A 17,176-nucleotide genomic window follows, 5' to 3' on the forward strand; every position below is an offset into this window, starting at 1 on the left:
ACAAGGCAAGGCTCAGCGAAAAGAAAAGTGGTTAAGTAAAGCAGGGCTTCATAGATCGTAAAAGACAAGAGGCACTGGCTTAGGCAGCAGCACATATCTGGCCAAACTCCCCATGCGATCAGACCACACAACACAAGATTTAATCCAAACAAAGGTAAAGATAAATTCATACAGATTCAAACATGCCACTGTGTGTAAGACATAACACAGTGAGTGCGCAGGGCAAATCAAGTGCAACGAAAGACAGGTAACTATTGTCATTACTGATACCATTTCTTTTTTTTTTTTTAATTTTTTTTTAACGTTTATTTATTTTTGAGACAGAGAGAGACAGAGCATGAACGGGGGAGGGTCAGAGAGAGAGAGAGGGAGACACAGAATCTGAAACAGGCCCCAGGCTCTGAGCTGTCAGCACAGAGCCCGACGCGGGGCTCAAACTCACGGACCACGAGATCATGACCTGAGCCGAAGTCGGACGCTTAACCGACTGAGCCACCCAGGCACCCCTGATACCATTTCTTAAAAAAGGTTCCAAATGTCTGTTGTTTATCCCTCTGGATAAACAATAATCCAAACTATTAGTCGTCTTTATCTGGCCTCAGATTACATCAGAATTTGGGGGATCCAAATTGACCCCAATTAACACACAGTGAATGCCCCCCTTTCCTGGCAAGAGAGTAAGAAGACACATTAATAATTCAAGTAGTACAGAACTGTCTAGAAGGATAAGGGATATTAATGAAAGGAAAATAGAAAATTAATTTTAATTAATGAAAAGTTGAGTAAATTTCTTTTAAAACAACAGAGATACCAGGGCACCTGGGTGGCTCAGTCGGTTAAGCAGCCAACTTTGGCTCAGGTCATGATCTCGCTGCTCATGAGTTTGAGCCCCGTGTTGGGCTCTGTGTTGACAGCTCAGAGCCTGGAGCCTGCTTGGGATTCTGTGTCTCCCTCTCTCTCTGCTCTTGCCCCACCTGCACTCTGTCTTTGTCTCTGTCACTCTCTCAAAAATAAACATCAAAAAATTTTTAAAAACAACAACACAGACACCTGCATAGATATAAAAAAAAAAAAAACAAACAAACAAGCTTGCTGATGTGAGAAGAAATTGTTGGGAAGTACATTATATAACGAACTTTTAAAATAAAACACACACAAATCTCTAATACTAGACTTTCTTGGTGCCACGTACAGATGAATTCAGAAAGAGAAGTAACAGCAGTAATTCTGATATGCTGTGCACTCATATGCAAATGTGGGTGATAGTCAAAATATTTACCATCTGGTAGCTAATGTCACATGGGTGCCAACCAACTGGAATGGGACTCTGGCCAACCAGGATGGGTCCTATCTGTATGCAATCAGCATCATGTACCCAGTGGTAATGCTGCCTATCAGCCTTGTCTTGTCCATCTCAAACTAACGTTGCCATCACCCCTCGGGGTCACTGAAAGAATCACTGTCCACCTGAGTCCTCCACAGTGGCGGTGAATACAAGGACTCAGCTATGACAGAACAGGTGACCTAAGATTGAATGCCTCCATCAATCCTGGTGACTTGGAGGTTGGAAGTCTTTGGTAGAATTCCTATCTTGCTTTGCCAAGCTCTGACTGACTTCACAAGACCCCAGATAAAAGAACCCATGGTGATGTCCTCCTCAGCAATTCCCCTCAGCCCAGGAAGAGAAGGACATGATGGTTCCATCAGACTGTGGGAAAATGTTTTAAGCCTACAACTAGGATGAACCTTTAAAATTTTAAAACTGAGGTTCATCCACGAAAGGATATGGATCAACCAAAGGCACTCTCTCTGAAAATGAGGCAGAAGCGACGGGGAGATGAAAAGAGAATCTTTTTCAAGTCTTCGCCATGATCACCCAAGGAGACCACTTGCTGTTCCAGTAAAATGTGGACTTTGTAGCCTCCAGGAGTTATTCACTCTCTGATTGACAATCGGGATGATGGTTAAGATTCTATAATACATAATCTTAAGAAGTCCCAGTGTTACAGCTTAGTGCTCTTTCCGTGGAGAGATCTCCTAGCATCAGGCACCTGCACGGTTTTGTTCTGTTTTCTTAACACAAATGGTATTAAATACATATTGAGTTCTTCCTGCACTAGGCCTGGAAGTCAGGCCTCTTAGGAGAAAATTATGTCAAACTTCAAAAGTAAAATAAATTAGCGGCACACACACACACATCACACACTATTGTGACTCACCTTCTATCTGTATATCAGTATACAGTATATCAGATATCAGTATATCTGACTCGCTTTTTCTCCCGCCAGTCTCTGATGCCACTAATCCTATCCTGTTATTTTTCTCAAAATATCTGGAAACCTTGTGTCACGGACACTTCTGTCCCAGAAGCCCTCAACACTTAATGTCTTTATGTAGGCTTTGAAGAATTCCGTTTTACAGCAAGAAAAAGCTAACCTAAGCCCAGGAATAAGGGGTCTTTTCACACCTTACCAGAACACAACTCGGATCTCGGATCTCCATTTGCCTATACCTCGGCCCAGACAAAGAAAATATTCGATTACCTTCACTAGAATCACTGGCAATGTATGAACCAGACAATTCTCCTTACTCTACGCCTTACTTTGTTGAGCATCACTTCTCCCTCTTGCCATTACTGCCCAAACCCCTGCTTTCTCTTGTTTGAGTGCTTCCTGTTCTTATAAACAGTGGGGCTTCCTCTCCGGAGCTCAGCACCGTGGCTCTGACCGAGAGGCCACTGCCCCTGCCCACAGCACAGACCTCAGTATGCTGTTTGGGCCACACTTCCTAGAGACCAGAAAGAATCTGGGGGCAGCTTCAAATTGATTATCTGAAATTTGAGTTAGGAATCCTAACATATATCTATATTTCATTTCCCCGAAACACAGTAAGTTAAATCAAACATTGCTCACTTAGAAGTTGCCTGAATGTAAGATAAGAAGGGGCAAAAAACTTACAATTGTTTCTGGAAAAAAAAAAAAAAATCTAGCATGCAAAATGTTTATTTCAAATCATTTTGGGAAGCTGTCTCATGTAATCACGTCTCTTTGTGGAGTATTTAAAATATATATATTCTTTGCGGAAAGGGAGTATTCTGTACAGTTCATTGTATTTCAAACCCCACCCTTCCAAGTCTAGAATTTGTAAACACACCAGTCAGTCAGACCACACAATGAAGTAACCGGACAAAACTGAAAAGGATTGTTATAAGACTCTTTCATCCTCAAAGAATTAAAGCCACTTACTTTTTCTTAAGGAAATCACCTGTACAACTAATGCCGTGAAAACAGCACATTGGCTCAGCTCCCAATTATGTGCTTTCTTTGTTTGCTGGTTTCATCTAAATCCTCAGTTCCACATTTGGATGTTTTAGACAGCTTTGTCTTCAGGGAAGAAATCGCAAAGGCCACAGATCCTAAAACGTTCCCAGGTTGAGTGTTTACAACCGGTAAAAAAAAAAACCATTCTGTTTCCCCCAGTCTTCCGAGTGAGGCTGTCACAGGCATGGATGAAAAGTAGTCCTCCCCATGATAAGCCAATTTCTCCTCCCCTTGGAAATTAGTCACTGAGTAACCTCAGCTCACATCCAACCACAGGCTACCTCACGGGTGACTCAGGCCTGTAACAATTGCTTACACGGAACACACACACCAACGAACAGACTCCGAGAGGCCTAGGTAAATGGGTTAACAGTGAAAGGAACGTGACAAACTAGACCGGACGGAGAGGCAAACAGGATCCCTGAAACAGACAAGCAGCCACCATAAGACCATCGGAAACCCCGGGACGCTAATTACCGTATTGGACCAACTCTCCGAGTGTGATCCGCTGAGAAAAATCTAGATGGGCCAGCAGCACCCAACACTCATTCTGCTGACACACTTTTGAAGTCGGTGGCCTGGCAAGTGAAGGGAACGCGAGCCTCTCCCCTCCTGGTTTTGAACAGCAGAAAGAAAACAGAGGGGTGATTAAGGAGGCTGTCTATTAATTAACCAGCCTGGTTTTACCAAGATGCACTTTGGGTAGCAGCCATGAATCACTCCTACCCAGCGCCGGGCAAGTAACTGTGATCATTCTGGGAAACATACCTGAGAGAAGGGGGAGGGAAAACTATGGCTACGCCACGAGGGGATTCCAGAAAGGGAGCCAGAATCCTTCTGCCCCACCCTCAACAAGGCTGAGGAGCAGAGACCAGGGCAGTCTCCAGAGGCACCCCAACCCCCCCCCCCCCCGCCCCATCGGCAACGGCTGTCAATGCAGCTGATCTCTTGCGGGGCGACAGGCACAAGAAGGTGTGTGTTCCCAACAAGAAGTGGCTTGTGCCGCCCTGAACAGAGGACAGGTATCAACGCCTCACTCACAAAAGGTGAGGGAGAAAAAGCACTTCCTTAGCTGGCGGGTAGGCTCTGTTTAATCACCACCATGCTCTCTGAGCCCTTAGGGACGGAGGGGAAAGGAAAGCTATCCAAGTGGGAATCCAGCGACAAGTAACTCGAAATGCTGGGCTGGAAACCCACTGGCCTCACGCCACACCCCGCGACCAGGCTCTGGGAAGCCTGTGCATTTTTCAAACATTTTAAGGCTTTTCGAGGCTGTTCTTGCTGACCCAAAGAATTCCATGACGTCTCTCAAGTTCAAATCCAGTCAGTGCTTCAGGCTTTCTAAAGAAAACTGTTTACTGCCATCAGAATGCTTTGTGGCTATTAAGGGCGGGGCACCACGGAGCACGGGGCACTGTCACCCTCCTAAGATGCCTCGTTAGACACAATATTTGGATGAAGTGGTTGTAACAGATGCCACCTAAGAGGTCGGAAAAGAGTAGAAGGAATGAGAAAACGCTTGTTTCGATGTTTTAATCTCATCAGCAGGAGTTTGTGATTTCTCACCAGACTATGGGAAGCACGCGCGCTATCAGCCCCTGGAACATTTGGCACACATTTGGCAGGTTTTGCTTCTGCAGTCAAACACACGCTTTCCAGGAAGGGAGATGTAGGGGTTGGTCTCCCTTGTCTGATTAAGCCATGATTCCAACCCTACCATATCCCCCGAAGACCCCGCCTTCCAGCATCAGATGTCCTAACGGCCCTTGTACTGATTTACCTGCTGTTTACACAAGCAGGACGGCTTGTAAGAACGGATGAATGAATGTGCAGTGTCTGGGCCACGCTGTCCCCCCCGGAAAACAGACGCACTGAGCGCTCACCACTGTTTCGCTACGTGCCTCACGCCATACTCCACACGGGCGTCCACGCCGGCTACGGCGGAGACAGGTGGCTTCTGTTGACCCAGCTGCCTTGCAAGTCGGGGTGGGGGGTGCAAGGTGAGAGAAGGTCTGGTTTACGTCTCCCATCTCTTCCTTCCCGTCATGTTCAGAGCAATTTCCTTTCACTTTTCTGAAACGTTTCAAGGCACGGTCTGGAGAGTATGCGCATGGCCTCGTCATGAGGAGAGCTGTAATTCACCATCAGGAGTTTGAAAGCTGCGGTGAATCAGGATGAGTTAAATATCCTCCAGTACGAAGCACACAGGTCACCCTCGAGAGAGGACCCTAAGGTCCTCGAGTGCCCGGTGAAGAACCAGGCGGGCTAATTTCCTAAGCAATATCCTGGTGCTGTGCAGGATTTGACTTCACCTGTCCGGCTCGTGCTCTCCAAAGAACAGCTCATTCAGGAGAACTCACCCCAAAATGTGGCTCATTCTGGGTGCGTCCAACCACCGCGTCCCCGCACTCTGGCGTCCTTTCTTCGCCAGACCCTCCTCTGCATGACCCACCTTGGGAGGCTGCAGCCTTTGTGAATTTGTTCTTCCCAGTGGTGTATTGAGTGTTCCACTATTGATGCCCCTTCTTCCTTTCATTAACTGGCACGATAAGCAAAGTGGAAGCAATTTATTTCTTTTGAGTTAGTATTAAAAAAGAACATGCTAGTAAATATTCAGCATTACCTCAACAGGAAATAATTTTTATGCTCTGGTAAGGATAACAGTCTTGTGGAAATTTATTTCTATTTCCTCTCTCTCATTCATTTCTTTATTGGCTTTTAAAAAATTACATATGATAAAAGGAAATCTAAAATGTGCTTATGAGCATGAAGATGGCGTGGTGAAGGGAAGTAATTACGATGTTGGGAAATTTCAAGTCCGTCTTGCTTACACTGTTAAAATTGGAAAGGCGGTCATTTGTGAGGTCTTCGCGAAACTATTAACGTTTCATTTGATCATAAATGGAATGTCTCCCAGACACGAGACAGACAGACTGTTGCCAAAATTATTCAATTCTCAGCAAAGAGATGGTCCAGTCAGTGGTTAGCTGACGGCTATATTTAAGAGGAGCGTTATTTCCACAAATATTTTGACATGGGAAGCACTGGTGAGCCCTCCAGTACCGGGACCCAGCTGACGTAACACTGCCCAACGGTGATTAAAGATCCCAGTCTGGAACAGAATAAAGGGATGTTAAATAAATCACTCAGCTTCCAAGCCACAGTCAGTAACTGTGTGGAGCTGCAGGACAGATAAAAGAAAAATGTGCTTCTCTCATTGATACTTAATCTTCTGGGATACTCCTGTATCATCCAGGCCAAGGACAACCTCCTTTTGTACCTAAAATAGTTACAGTTTATAAAACAGTATCTTCTCTCTACCGCTTGTAACAGATAGTGCAAATAAGTCCTCGTTTTTCATCCCCATCTCCCTCACACTCACGCATTTCCCGTAAGGACGCTATTTGTTTATGCATCTCCCTTTGGGGCTTCTAGATTTGTTCTAGTGGTAAGTCATTTCTGTCACCCAAATAGAACTTTTCAGTGCCTTCGACTCTATTTTTCCTTTCCTGACTGTTCCCTGAACTCCCATTTGGCTTGTCAACATGCACTCTGCAACATATAATACATTGCTTTGTTTATTGACAATGTTTCTCATTCTATGAAGGGTTTTCGATGTTACGGACACCCCTATCCACAGACACAAGACGGTCACCCAGCCGTCTGCAGCTTACAATTGTGATTCTATTTCGCGGACCTCTGAACTCGGGGAACCACACACAGATCTGATACTCCTATCCCCATGTGATTGGTTAGGAAAAGGAAGCGTCAGGAGTTTCGAACCTCGCCCAACTTCGCGTGGTGACAAAGTCGTGAGGCGGCAAGAATGCCCGTCTTCAGGTTCGCCACCGTGTCCCTGCTTCCTTCACAGTTTAAGTGGGAAACCACGTGTCCTCTAAGACACTGTGTGCTGCTCTGAGAGGAACCGTGCCCCCAAGGCCTTCCCCGCAGGGACTACTGAATGTTTACCTGCTTGAGCTCTGAACTTCAGCAGGCAGCGTGGTGAACTCGGCTTGAGCAGTACCTTGTCTGCTTCACTCTCTGATCCAGATTTTCACAGCAAAGGAAAAAAATAATAGACATCTCAGGGGACTTTGGATCCAATTATCCAGACACTATCTTGATTACTACTAGGTTTTATCTACTTGCCTCAAAATTAGTTACATGTATGGTAGTATATGTCTGTATACATTACACTTGCATACACGTACTTCTCTGTTCTGTATCACTGATTATCACTATACAGATAGCACTGCATCACTAGTCATATATGTGCAAACGTGTATATACACACACATAGACTTTCATCGGTCACAGATGCCACATGACTTACGGGATAAAATGTCTAGGCTTCCTTTGATTAGCATTCCTCACCTCTCTGACTCCAATCCCAATGCCGAGTGACATTCCTGGGACCGTATCTCTCAGAGGTGTATGAATCCCTGAAAGAGCTATTATAATTCTGTCACTGTATCCTATGCCCCTCTAACCTTTCATCAGGGAAACTGACCAAGTTGACTATACCACGAGTGAAAAAAGTTGATATAACACTATAAAGCTTTAAGATGTTCACAACAATGTTAAGAATATTTTTACTACATTTTTTAAATAAGTCATCATTTTTTTAAGTTAGTTTATTTTGAGAGAGAGCGCACGAGCACGAGCAGCGGAGGGACAGAGAGAGAGATAGAGAGAGAGAGGGAGAGGGAGAGGGAGAGGGAGAGGGAGAAAGAATCCCAAGCAGGCTCCTCGTTGCCAGCCCAGAGCCTGATGTGGGGATCGAACTCATGCCTGTGAGACCATGACCTGGGCCGAAATCACAAGTCAGATGCTCAACCGACTGAACCACCCAGGCGCCCCTCGATGTAAGAATTTTTGAAAAAAAAAAATCTCGGTTTGATGATATGACATATCCTCACCGTATCTCAACAAAATGATGACATTCTGTATAGAATTTTATGCTCACAGACACAGCTTAAGGATAGCTATTTCTCAGTGGAAAAAATGGTGTGTAAACAAATCGACGGCTGATAGATGCCAAGCTGGAAAACAAATGGTCTTTTGTTCTTGGTCGGTCCCTGTCCTGTCACATCCCAGGACCCCTGTGGCAGTGTCCAAGAGTGTTCCCTGGTATGTGGACTCCTTCAGGTCCACTCCCTGTCCCTCTTTCCTCATGACTTTTCTGGAATCGCCCCTGTGGACCCGGGTTACAAGTGAGGTCCTTCTAATGGCATCACCCCACTGCCTGTATGCTGCTCTGTTTTCATATCAATCAAAGCAAAGCATGTGCTGGTTCTATTAGCAAAGAATAGAACAAACACACAACACAAGGTGAGTTATGCCAGCAGAGTCAGTTTAAAAGGGAATTTTACACAAAACCACAAGGAGATACCACCTTATACCTGTCAGAATGGCTAAAATTAACAACCCAGCAAACAACAGATGTCAGAGAGGATGTGGGAAAGGGGAACCCTCTTGCACCGTTGGTGGGAATGCAGACTGGTGCAGCCGCTCTGGGAACCAGTGTGGAGGTTCCTCAAAAAATTAAAAGAGAACTACTCTACGACCCAGCATTTGCACTACTAGGCATTTATCCAAAGGATACAAAAATGCTGATTCAAAGGGGCACATGCACCCCAACATTTATAGCAGCACTATCAACAATAGCCAAAGTATGCAAAGAGCCCAACCGTCCATCGATGGGTGAATGGATAAAGAAGATGTGGTATATATATACAATGGAGTATTACTCAGCAATCAAAAAGAATGAAATCTTGCCATTTGCAACTACGTGGATGGAACTGGAGGGCGTTATGCTAAGTGAAATTAGTCCCTCAGAGAAAGACAAAAATCCTATGACTTCACTCATATGAGAACTTTAAGAGACAAAACAGATGAACATAAGGGAAGGGAAACAAAAATAATATAAAAACAGGGAGGGGGCCAAAACAGAAGAAACTCATAAATATGGAGAACAAACTGAGGGTTGCTGTCAGGGAGGTGGGTGGGTGGGATGGGCTAAATAGGTGATGGGCATTAAGGAGCACTTGTTGGGATAGCACTGGGTGGTGTATGTAAGTGATAAATCACTAAATTCTATTCCTGAAATCATTATTACTATATGTTAACTAACCACATATTAACTAACTTGGATTCAAATTAAAAATAAAAATGAAAGTAAATAAAAATAAATGGTAAAAAAGAGGCTTCTGATGTACGATTTTTGAGTTCTGCTGTTATTCTGACCTTCAGCTGAACAGTATTAACAAATGTATCAAAAGCAGCAAGGATCCTGTGAGGGGAAGAACCCCAGAGGATAACACTGAAGGACAGTAATTCACAAATCCACCAAGTTCAATTTTCCCTTAAAACAAACATGACAAAACAACAATGGAGATCCAGATCAAAACAGCCCTTGTGCCAATTCTTCATGGCTTCAGAAGAGCCAATCGCTCTTCTCTTTAGCAACAACTTTCAACCCCTCAAGCAACTTTCAAACCCTAAAGAAGTTCCATGGGTATCCCAGGTGTATTGAGTGTGTGAGCTGAGAAAATTCTCTCCTGTAAGACTGAAAATAGATGCCATTTGTTGTATCATTATATAGACTCATAAATTTCCCAGCTCTCATTAGTTCTGAAAGAATCTAAAAGGTTCCAGGCCTATAAATTAAATGAATATATCTTTGAAAATGTGTCTGTCTTCCTCAGGTGTGACTGGAGGTGTGGCAAAGATCACAAGAGCAGCTGCAAGTTTGGACCAAGCCAGGGGTCCCAGATGCCCCCATTCAGGGTGTCTTCCAACAGTCAATGAAGCATGGTGGAACCTGCATTCAGAACCAGATGCTAACATCAGGTTCATTATACATAAACGAGAAGTCTCATCTAGACTGTCTCTATATGATCACATTCTGTGTATCCATGACATATTTTCTAAATAGTCATTCTGTATACCAAGCTCAGGATTAAGACTGATGACGGGGGAAAAGGATCTTTAAGACGTACTTCTCACCTTTTAAGAGCTTACTTTCTAGCAGGGATAATGAGGCACGTACATGAATATTCAAAGTAAGACAAAGCAAGAAGAACTCTGGCAAGCGTTCAATGAGTGCAATACACAAATATTCTCGGAATCTACAGAAGGGTAAGATTCTTCTGGCTGGGATAGTTGAGGAACACTTCTCTGAAGAGGTGAGATGAAATGAATCCACACATTATGAGCAAGACTTCAGTAGGGAAGAAAGAAAGAGGTTGCTTTCTTAGGTATTCCAGGCAGGAAGTAAGGCGTCGTTAGAGACCAGAGATGGGGAACGCCAAGTGACCCAGAGGAACAGACAGATCTCTGACCCAAACAGCAAATGGTTCTCCATTTTAACCTACATTAGAAGCACTGGCTAAAATACAGATTAATGGGCCCCACTTCCAGAGTGTCTGAGATAGTAGGTCAGGGGTTGGGCCTGAGAATTTGCATTTCTAACAGTCCCCAGGTGATGCTAAGCTGCTGGTCCATGGAATGTTCTTGAAGAACCACTGCTCTAGGGAGTAAAGGGGAGTGGGAAGTGCCCATCAAAATCTTCCTTCTAGTGTGGGTTTGGTTAAATCCTAATTCAGGAAGCTGACCTTATTAAACTTTGGGTGACAATTTTAATTACTTACGATTTCTCTATAAATAAATACTTTCAACTAAAGCTGCCAGGAGAAAACGGAAAAATGGCAAGGAAACTCATGTTTTTGAAGGTTTCCTATTTACCAGTGCTTTCCAAAACCAGCTCATTTAATTCCCAGCAGATTCCCATCAGATAAACATTATAATCCCCATTTTACAGATGAGGAACTGGGGCCCAGAGACTACAAATGTCTTACCCAAAGTCAAATAACAGGGCCAGGATCTATGAAGTGCCAGAAAAATCTCACACTCGAGTGTTAAGAAATCAGTGTGTTGGGGCGCCTGGGTGGCGCAGTCGGTTAAGCGTCCGACTTCAGCCAGGTCACGATCTCGCGGTCCGTGAGTTCGAGCCCCGCGTCAGGCTCTGGGCTGATGGCTCGGAGCCTGGAGCCTGTTTCCGATTCTGTGTCTCCCTCTCTCTCTGCCCCTCCCCCGTTCATGCTCTGTCTCTCTCTGTCCCAAAAATAAAAAATAAAAAAAAAATAAATAAATAAAATAAATGTTTAAAAAAAAAAAAAGAAATCAGTGTGGAGGCTCGATCTTCTTTGAATACTCTTCAAAGGAAGGCAGCAGTTCAGGGATCCCTAAGGTCAGTATTCTCACCATGTAAAATCGGGTTCAGAAATACCTGAACAAAGTCATCTGTATCGAATGTTACAGAAGACACAAGAGAACAGTAACATAGACCAGACCATGTTACCGTTATCTACAAATGTGGGGAAAAACCACCTTCCAAATGATGACCCCAGGACGTCCGTGAGCCCCACAAGAGGGCTCCATTTCAAAGAAATACCTTTGTGTGTTCAGTTCAAATATCACGTCAAGTCAGCCAGCAAGCCAGTGGACATGGCTCAGAAATCTGAGATGGTCAGCAAAACCACTACTTCTCCTTATTTGGATAAATAACAGCCTCCAAGACAACCAGTTTGGGAGCTGTGCATACCCCGAGGCTGGGTTTGGCAAGCCTCTCCACCCACGCCCTGCCTGGCCTTGCCCTGTTCGACAGCTGGGGGAGTCTGGCCAGTCACCGCTTCCCACTGGGTTCCAACACTGCCAGAAGCCTCCCGCTCCGAGACGGGATCTGCTTCCCTGTGTCCCAAGAAATGCCGGACTTTGGGCATTCCTACATTCAAAGGAAGCCCTGCGTCCCCAAATCTCAGCAGCTCACGAGAAACAAATAGAGAGCCACTAGCTCAGTGACTCTATGTTAAAGAAGTCACGGTCCAGGGGCACCTGGGCGGCTCAGTCGGTTACGCGACAGACTTCAGCTCAGGTCGAGATCTCACAGTTCGTGAGTCCGAGCCCTGCGTCGGGCTCTGTGCTGACAGCTCAGAGCCTGGAGCCTGATTTGGATTCTGAGTCTCCCTCTCTCTCTGCCCCTCCCCTGCTCATACTCTGTCTCTCTCTCCCCTTCAAAATCAACAAACATTAAAAAAAATTAAAAAAAAAAAAAGGGAAGTCACGGTCCATATGACAAAGCTTCCACATCGGGTGAGGGGGTGGACATGGTGTAGTTGTCTCCACCACCCCCCGCACCCACACAAAACCACGGGAAAGAATCCTCTGTCACACAGGAGGCAAGACAGGTAAAGACAATGCTCTGTAATCTACGGAGCCTTTCGAAGTTCATGACTAGCGGCCAGAGCTTTCAACCCACTTCAAAAGCAACATAGGGACAAAGCTTCTCCCAGAGAGGACAGGAAGAGAGGGGTGAACACACAGACAAAGGGAGTTTCTTATACTCGGTGCAGTGAGACACAGGCTTCATTCCGATGGCCCTCAACCTCAACTTGTCCTTCAGCAGGCTGCAGTCTACAAGTTAGTTTCCAAAACAAAACATTTTTAAGGGTCTAATCATCCTCTTCCATCAGTACTCCTCCGCACCATGACGCCCAGGGAAGGTGGTGGGTCGTGGTGGCATCAGTACTGGATGCTGAATGAAAACACTCTGTTTCTCCTCCTGAGGAGCTCCTCGCTTGTGCTCTTACCGCCTTGATTGTGGCTCCGCCACCGAACTTTTCTGAACCTCTGGTTCTGCTGCTCGGTGGCTTCAGGAACACCTCCTATTTCTGTGAACGCCAAGTGAGCTGAATTACTCTTGTACGGCTTGCACGCAGGGAAGCGTGAACCGCGTGGGTTATTATTAAAATTGCCCACAAGCATTCATGGGCTCACTCAAATGAGAGCAAAATGAATAGAATGGATAATGTTCACTTTAATATATTCATAGGAGCACGATGAGAATGACACACTTTCATGAGATACACAAGCTCCCAGAAAGAAAGAATGGATGGAGCTTCTGAAAGGAAGCGCGCCATGCCGTATTAGGTTCCAAAGACATACCCTTGAGAAAAAAAGTCTGCTTATAGGCAATGGACTCACAGTCAAGAAAGCGCTCTCCCTCATTCCCATTCCCGAATTAATGGGCGATTCTGAAGCCGGGTTAGGCTCAGTGAAAGATTTCTTTTTTTTTATTTTTTTTAAATTTTTTTTTTCAACGTTTATTTATTTTTGGGACAGAGAGAGACAGAGCATGAACGGGGGAGGGGCAGAGAGAGAGGGAGACACAGAATCGGAAACAGGCTCCAGGCTCCGAGCCGTCAGCCCAGAGCCCGACGCGGGGCTCGAACTCACGGACCGCGAGATCGTGACCTGGCTGAAGTCGGACGCTTAACCGACCGCGCCACCCAGGCGCCCCTCAGTGAAAGATTTCTAATCAACTTTATACTGATAGAGATTCGAACGTCAGTTATTTATAAAAATTACGCGACGGGCCGTTATCCACATCTCCACTCTTGCCCTTCTCCTTCCCTTCTTGTGGCGCCACCTGGGAGAACCTGTCTTTGGGAAAGAATCTTGCCTGTAGCCAGAATAGAAGTTTTGGGTAGTGAGGGCAAGGATGAACCAATAAGCTAGACACAAGTTTTTTGGATCCTTTCAGAATTCCAACTATATTGTTCATTCTAGTCTCCCACATTTATATTAAAAGCAGGCATCTGTGTGCTTTAGGATAGTCCTTGATAGAAAAACAGCTATCTTGCCATATTGCTCAAAAGATAGTTTTTGGTGCTCTTTTTTCTTTCTTTCCCTTTCTCTTTCTTTCTTTCTTTCTTTCTTTCTTTCTTTCTTTCTTTCTTTCTTGAACTGTGGTTATTTATTTATTTATTTAATTATTGCAAAGCGTGGTGATTTAATGCAAGTGTCATGGAAGGACGCCTGGGTGGCTCAGTCAGTTAGGCATCTGACTTCGGCTCAGGTCATGATCTCACCGTTTGTGAGTTCGAACCCCACGTCAGGCTCTGTGCGGACAGCTCACAGCCTGGAGCCTGCTTCAGATTCTGTGTCTCCCTCTATCTCTGTCCCTCCCCTGCTCGCGCTGTCTCCCGCTGTCTCTCTCAAAGATAAATGAAACATAAAAAAATTAAAAAAAAAATGCTGTCATGGAACTTACAGGTCGAGATGGCCCTTCAGATATATTCACTGCATCTACATTTAAAATACAAAAGAAGGTTTGGGTAGTTTTTATATTATTAAAATGGACTATATACAGGAGTACTTATCTATGGATAGAAATTCTCTGTCAAAATTAAAAATCTCAAAATACCACATCTGAATCATTTTTATGCTCTAGTCACAAAGTGATACTGAACAAAAACTTATTAGCATTTCCCTAAATTTCTTCGGATCATTGTTACGAATAATAAAAATACAGAAACATTTTAAAACAACATATTTCAGTCTTAAAATGGTCATATTAACATAATTATAGCCTTAGGTTGCCAAGAGTGGCACATTTCTCATTTTCATGAGAATGCAGAGGTTCACCCAGATCGCAAGCTAATAGGCTCCTTGGTCTAAATATATACAATAAAATCTAAAGCAAATTTCTGAAGCATTAAGATCAGAACCCTGGAGATATCTAGTAAGTAATTTGCGCTGCAGTGGAGCAGATTTTTTTGTTTTGCAGTTACACAGCTGCTAGGAAATATATTTTTAGATTTGCTTTTAAAAGCAAGCAAAAATGGTATCCACTTTGTAGATATGTATCCAGAATGTTCCCTCAGTCCCTCCTATAAGGAGTCCACCATCTACAGAATGCTCTCTCGGTCGCCTTCCTTCTTGTTAAGTCAGTGCAAGGAACAGCTCTAGACGCTCATCCTAGACGAAAGCTATCACACCCTGACTGTGATACCTAATGCTCTGGAGGCTTGCTTTATGAAAAACATGCATTGAAGTTTAAGCAGGTCTCTGCTATTTCTGAATCACCTCATCACTGACATCGTTATGATTTCTTACTGTTGTTGGGGTTTGTGTTTGACTGCTCTTCCTAAGATATCAAGGGCAAATGAAAAGGCACAGGTTCAGAGAGTTAAATCAGAACAAGGGAAAGCATGAACTTTGATTTCACAGGAAAAGAAAAAATAAAAAGAAAGAAATCAAGTACATGTGTCGATCAACCGAGAGAAACATATTTTCTGTATTTCAGGAATATGGAGTGAGTTAGCGCCACCTGAACCACGAGAAGGCGCCCCTCTGGCTTAAATGGCACACTGGATAGTCACCCCTTCTATCCGGAGAGCCTCAAATCAAGAAATCTGCACAAAAATGATTTAATGAACAGCTTTTCTTTTGTGCCAAATGACAAGGTGCCGGAGTTCTTCAGAACTCCTAAATGGGAATTAGTTCTGATTCTGACGTCAAAACGGTTCATTTTTTCAACCATATAATCTTTAATGACGTTTTGCTCTGTCTTCACAAACCCCTGACTGGCCCCTTGTCTCAAAGCCTCCGTTTTTACAGTTTACTCAGTAATAAGACACCGTCACCATTTTGGCCACTTTCTCATACCAACTGTGCTATTACCCATTTAATGATTTTCTTTAAGTCGATGTTATTATTGATTGATTGATTGATTGATTGGTTGGTTGGTTGAGTTAAGGAGGCTTCACATCCAGTGTGGAGCCCCGTGTGGGGCTTGAACTCATGACCCTGAGATCAAGACCTGAGCTGAGAACAGTCGGACGCTTGCCGATTGAGCCACCCAGGTGCCCCAAGTCAATTTTAAATTGACCTTTTTTTTTTTTTACTTAGTTGTGGTGAAGGAAAAATATTCATTAACTCTCAAGCTGTTTGTGCTACTTACCTAATATTCATTAAAACATTATACAATTATTAAAATTTCAAAACCTGTTTTACGAGGTCTCACCTAAAATCACTGGTTCCTCGTGAAAAACGACTTTGAAAGTCATCCGAATGGAAATACATTAACATTTCAAACAGAGTTACCGTAGAAGCCATTTTCCTTAGCAAAAAGGCTGACTTTTGAAAATAAGGTTAGAAGACTACACACCCCTTTTAAGCCAGTATGTATTGTTTTATTCAAAGCATCCCATAATTTGAAGCAGCTGCTGTTTTTCAGATGACTTGAGGGCTTATTCTCCTTCAATAAAAATATTGGATCATCTCAGTCTGGTTAGTTCAAAATCCATTTATTTTTGGTCCAGGCCCATGCATTTCCAATTAATGAGGTTTGGCCCCACTCTAGACACGTGCTGCTCTGGATGGTAGGTGAGGCCCGGCTATTTTCAACTACAACAATGGCTGGCTAGGAGAAGTCAGGTAGGCAACACTTTGCTAAATCAATCAAGTGAGACCCAGTGGGGCCAGAGCAAAAGCAGGGAAGCCCTGGGGGATGGACAAAGGGTTAGCCTGAGGGACAGGTGGCCCGGGTTCCAGCCCTGTATTTGTTCCTTCCTTGTCTTGTGATCTTGTCACTCCAAGTCTTTGCAACCACGCTAGACCCCCTAAGTCTCACCGGATGGGTTCTAAAAGCTGATGCACGGGACCGTCTCTCCACCTCCGAAACCCTAGGATTCCGAATAAGTCAGGCCCGTTGCTTGAGGTGGTACCAACTACTAGGTCAGGTATCTCCCCGACCCAAATCTACAGGAGCAGACAGAGTATGGCTCCTGCAAAAATGACGCGCAAGCCAAGGGATCAGCAACCTGATGGGAAGAAAAGCAGGGCAGAGAGGAAATGGCTTGCCAACAGTCGATATGGATGTACCTTAAAAATATATTTTTTTTCTCTGTAAGAAACTAACATGACTCCCCTCCACCTCACGCACAAATTTAAATAAAAGCAACACACACTTACCTGAGAAATTTTAGAAGAAGTGTAAAGGAAAGAATGGT

The 17,176-nt window shown here is 44.2% G+C and overlaps 1 protein-coding gene across 25 annotated transcripts in view; it reads right to left on the bottom strand.

Moving 5' to 3' along the window:
- Positions 1–17,176, bottom strand: part of KIAA1217 (KIAA1217 ortholog) — a 755,207-nt gene that overhangs the window by 66,402 nt on the left and 671,629 nt on the right. The window contains exon 1 of one of the 25 annotated variants that reach the window (XM_086714742.1): positions 3,798–4,091. The exons of 23 other annotated variants lie outside the window; for them this stretch is intronic. The gene's annotated coding sequence lies outside the window, so the exon portion shown is untranslated. Of the gene's footprint in view, positions 1–3,245; positions 3,699–3,797; positions 4,092–17,176 lie in introns of those variants that run through there. One more of the 25 variants, XM_086714741.1, reaches the window with a different exon arrangement.

This window comes from Puma concolor, chromosome B4 (assembly GCF_028749965.1).
Source record: "Puma concolor isolate L17-30 chromosome B4, mPumCon1.1.hap2, whole genome shotgun sequence".
In the NCBI taxonomy this organism is placed as follows: Eukaryota; Metazoa; Chordata; class Mammalia; order Carnivora; family Felidae; genus Puma; species Puma concolor.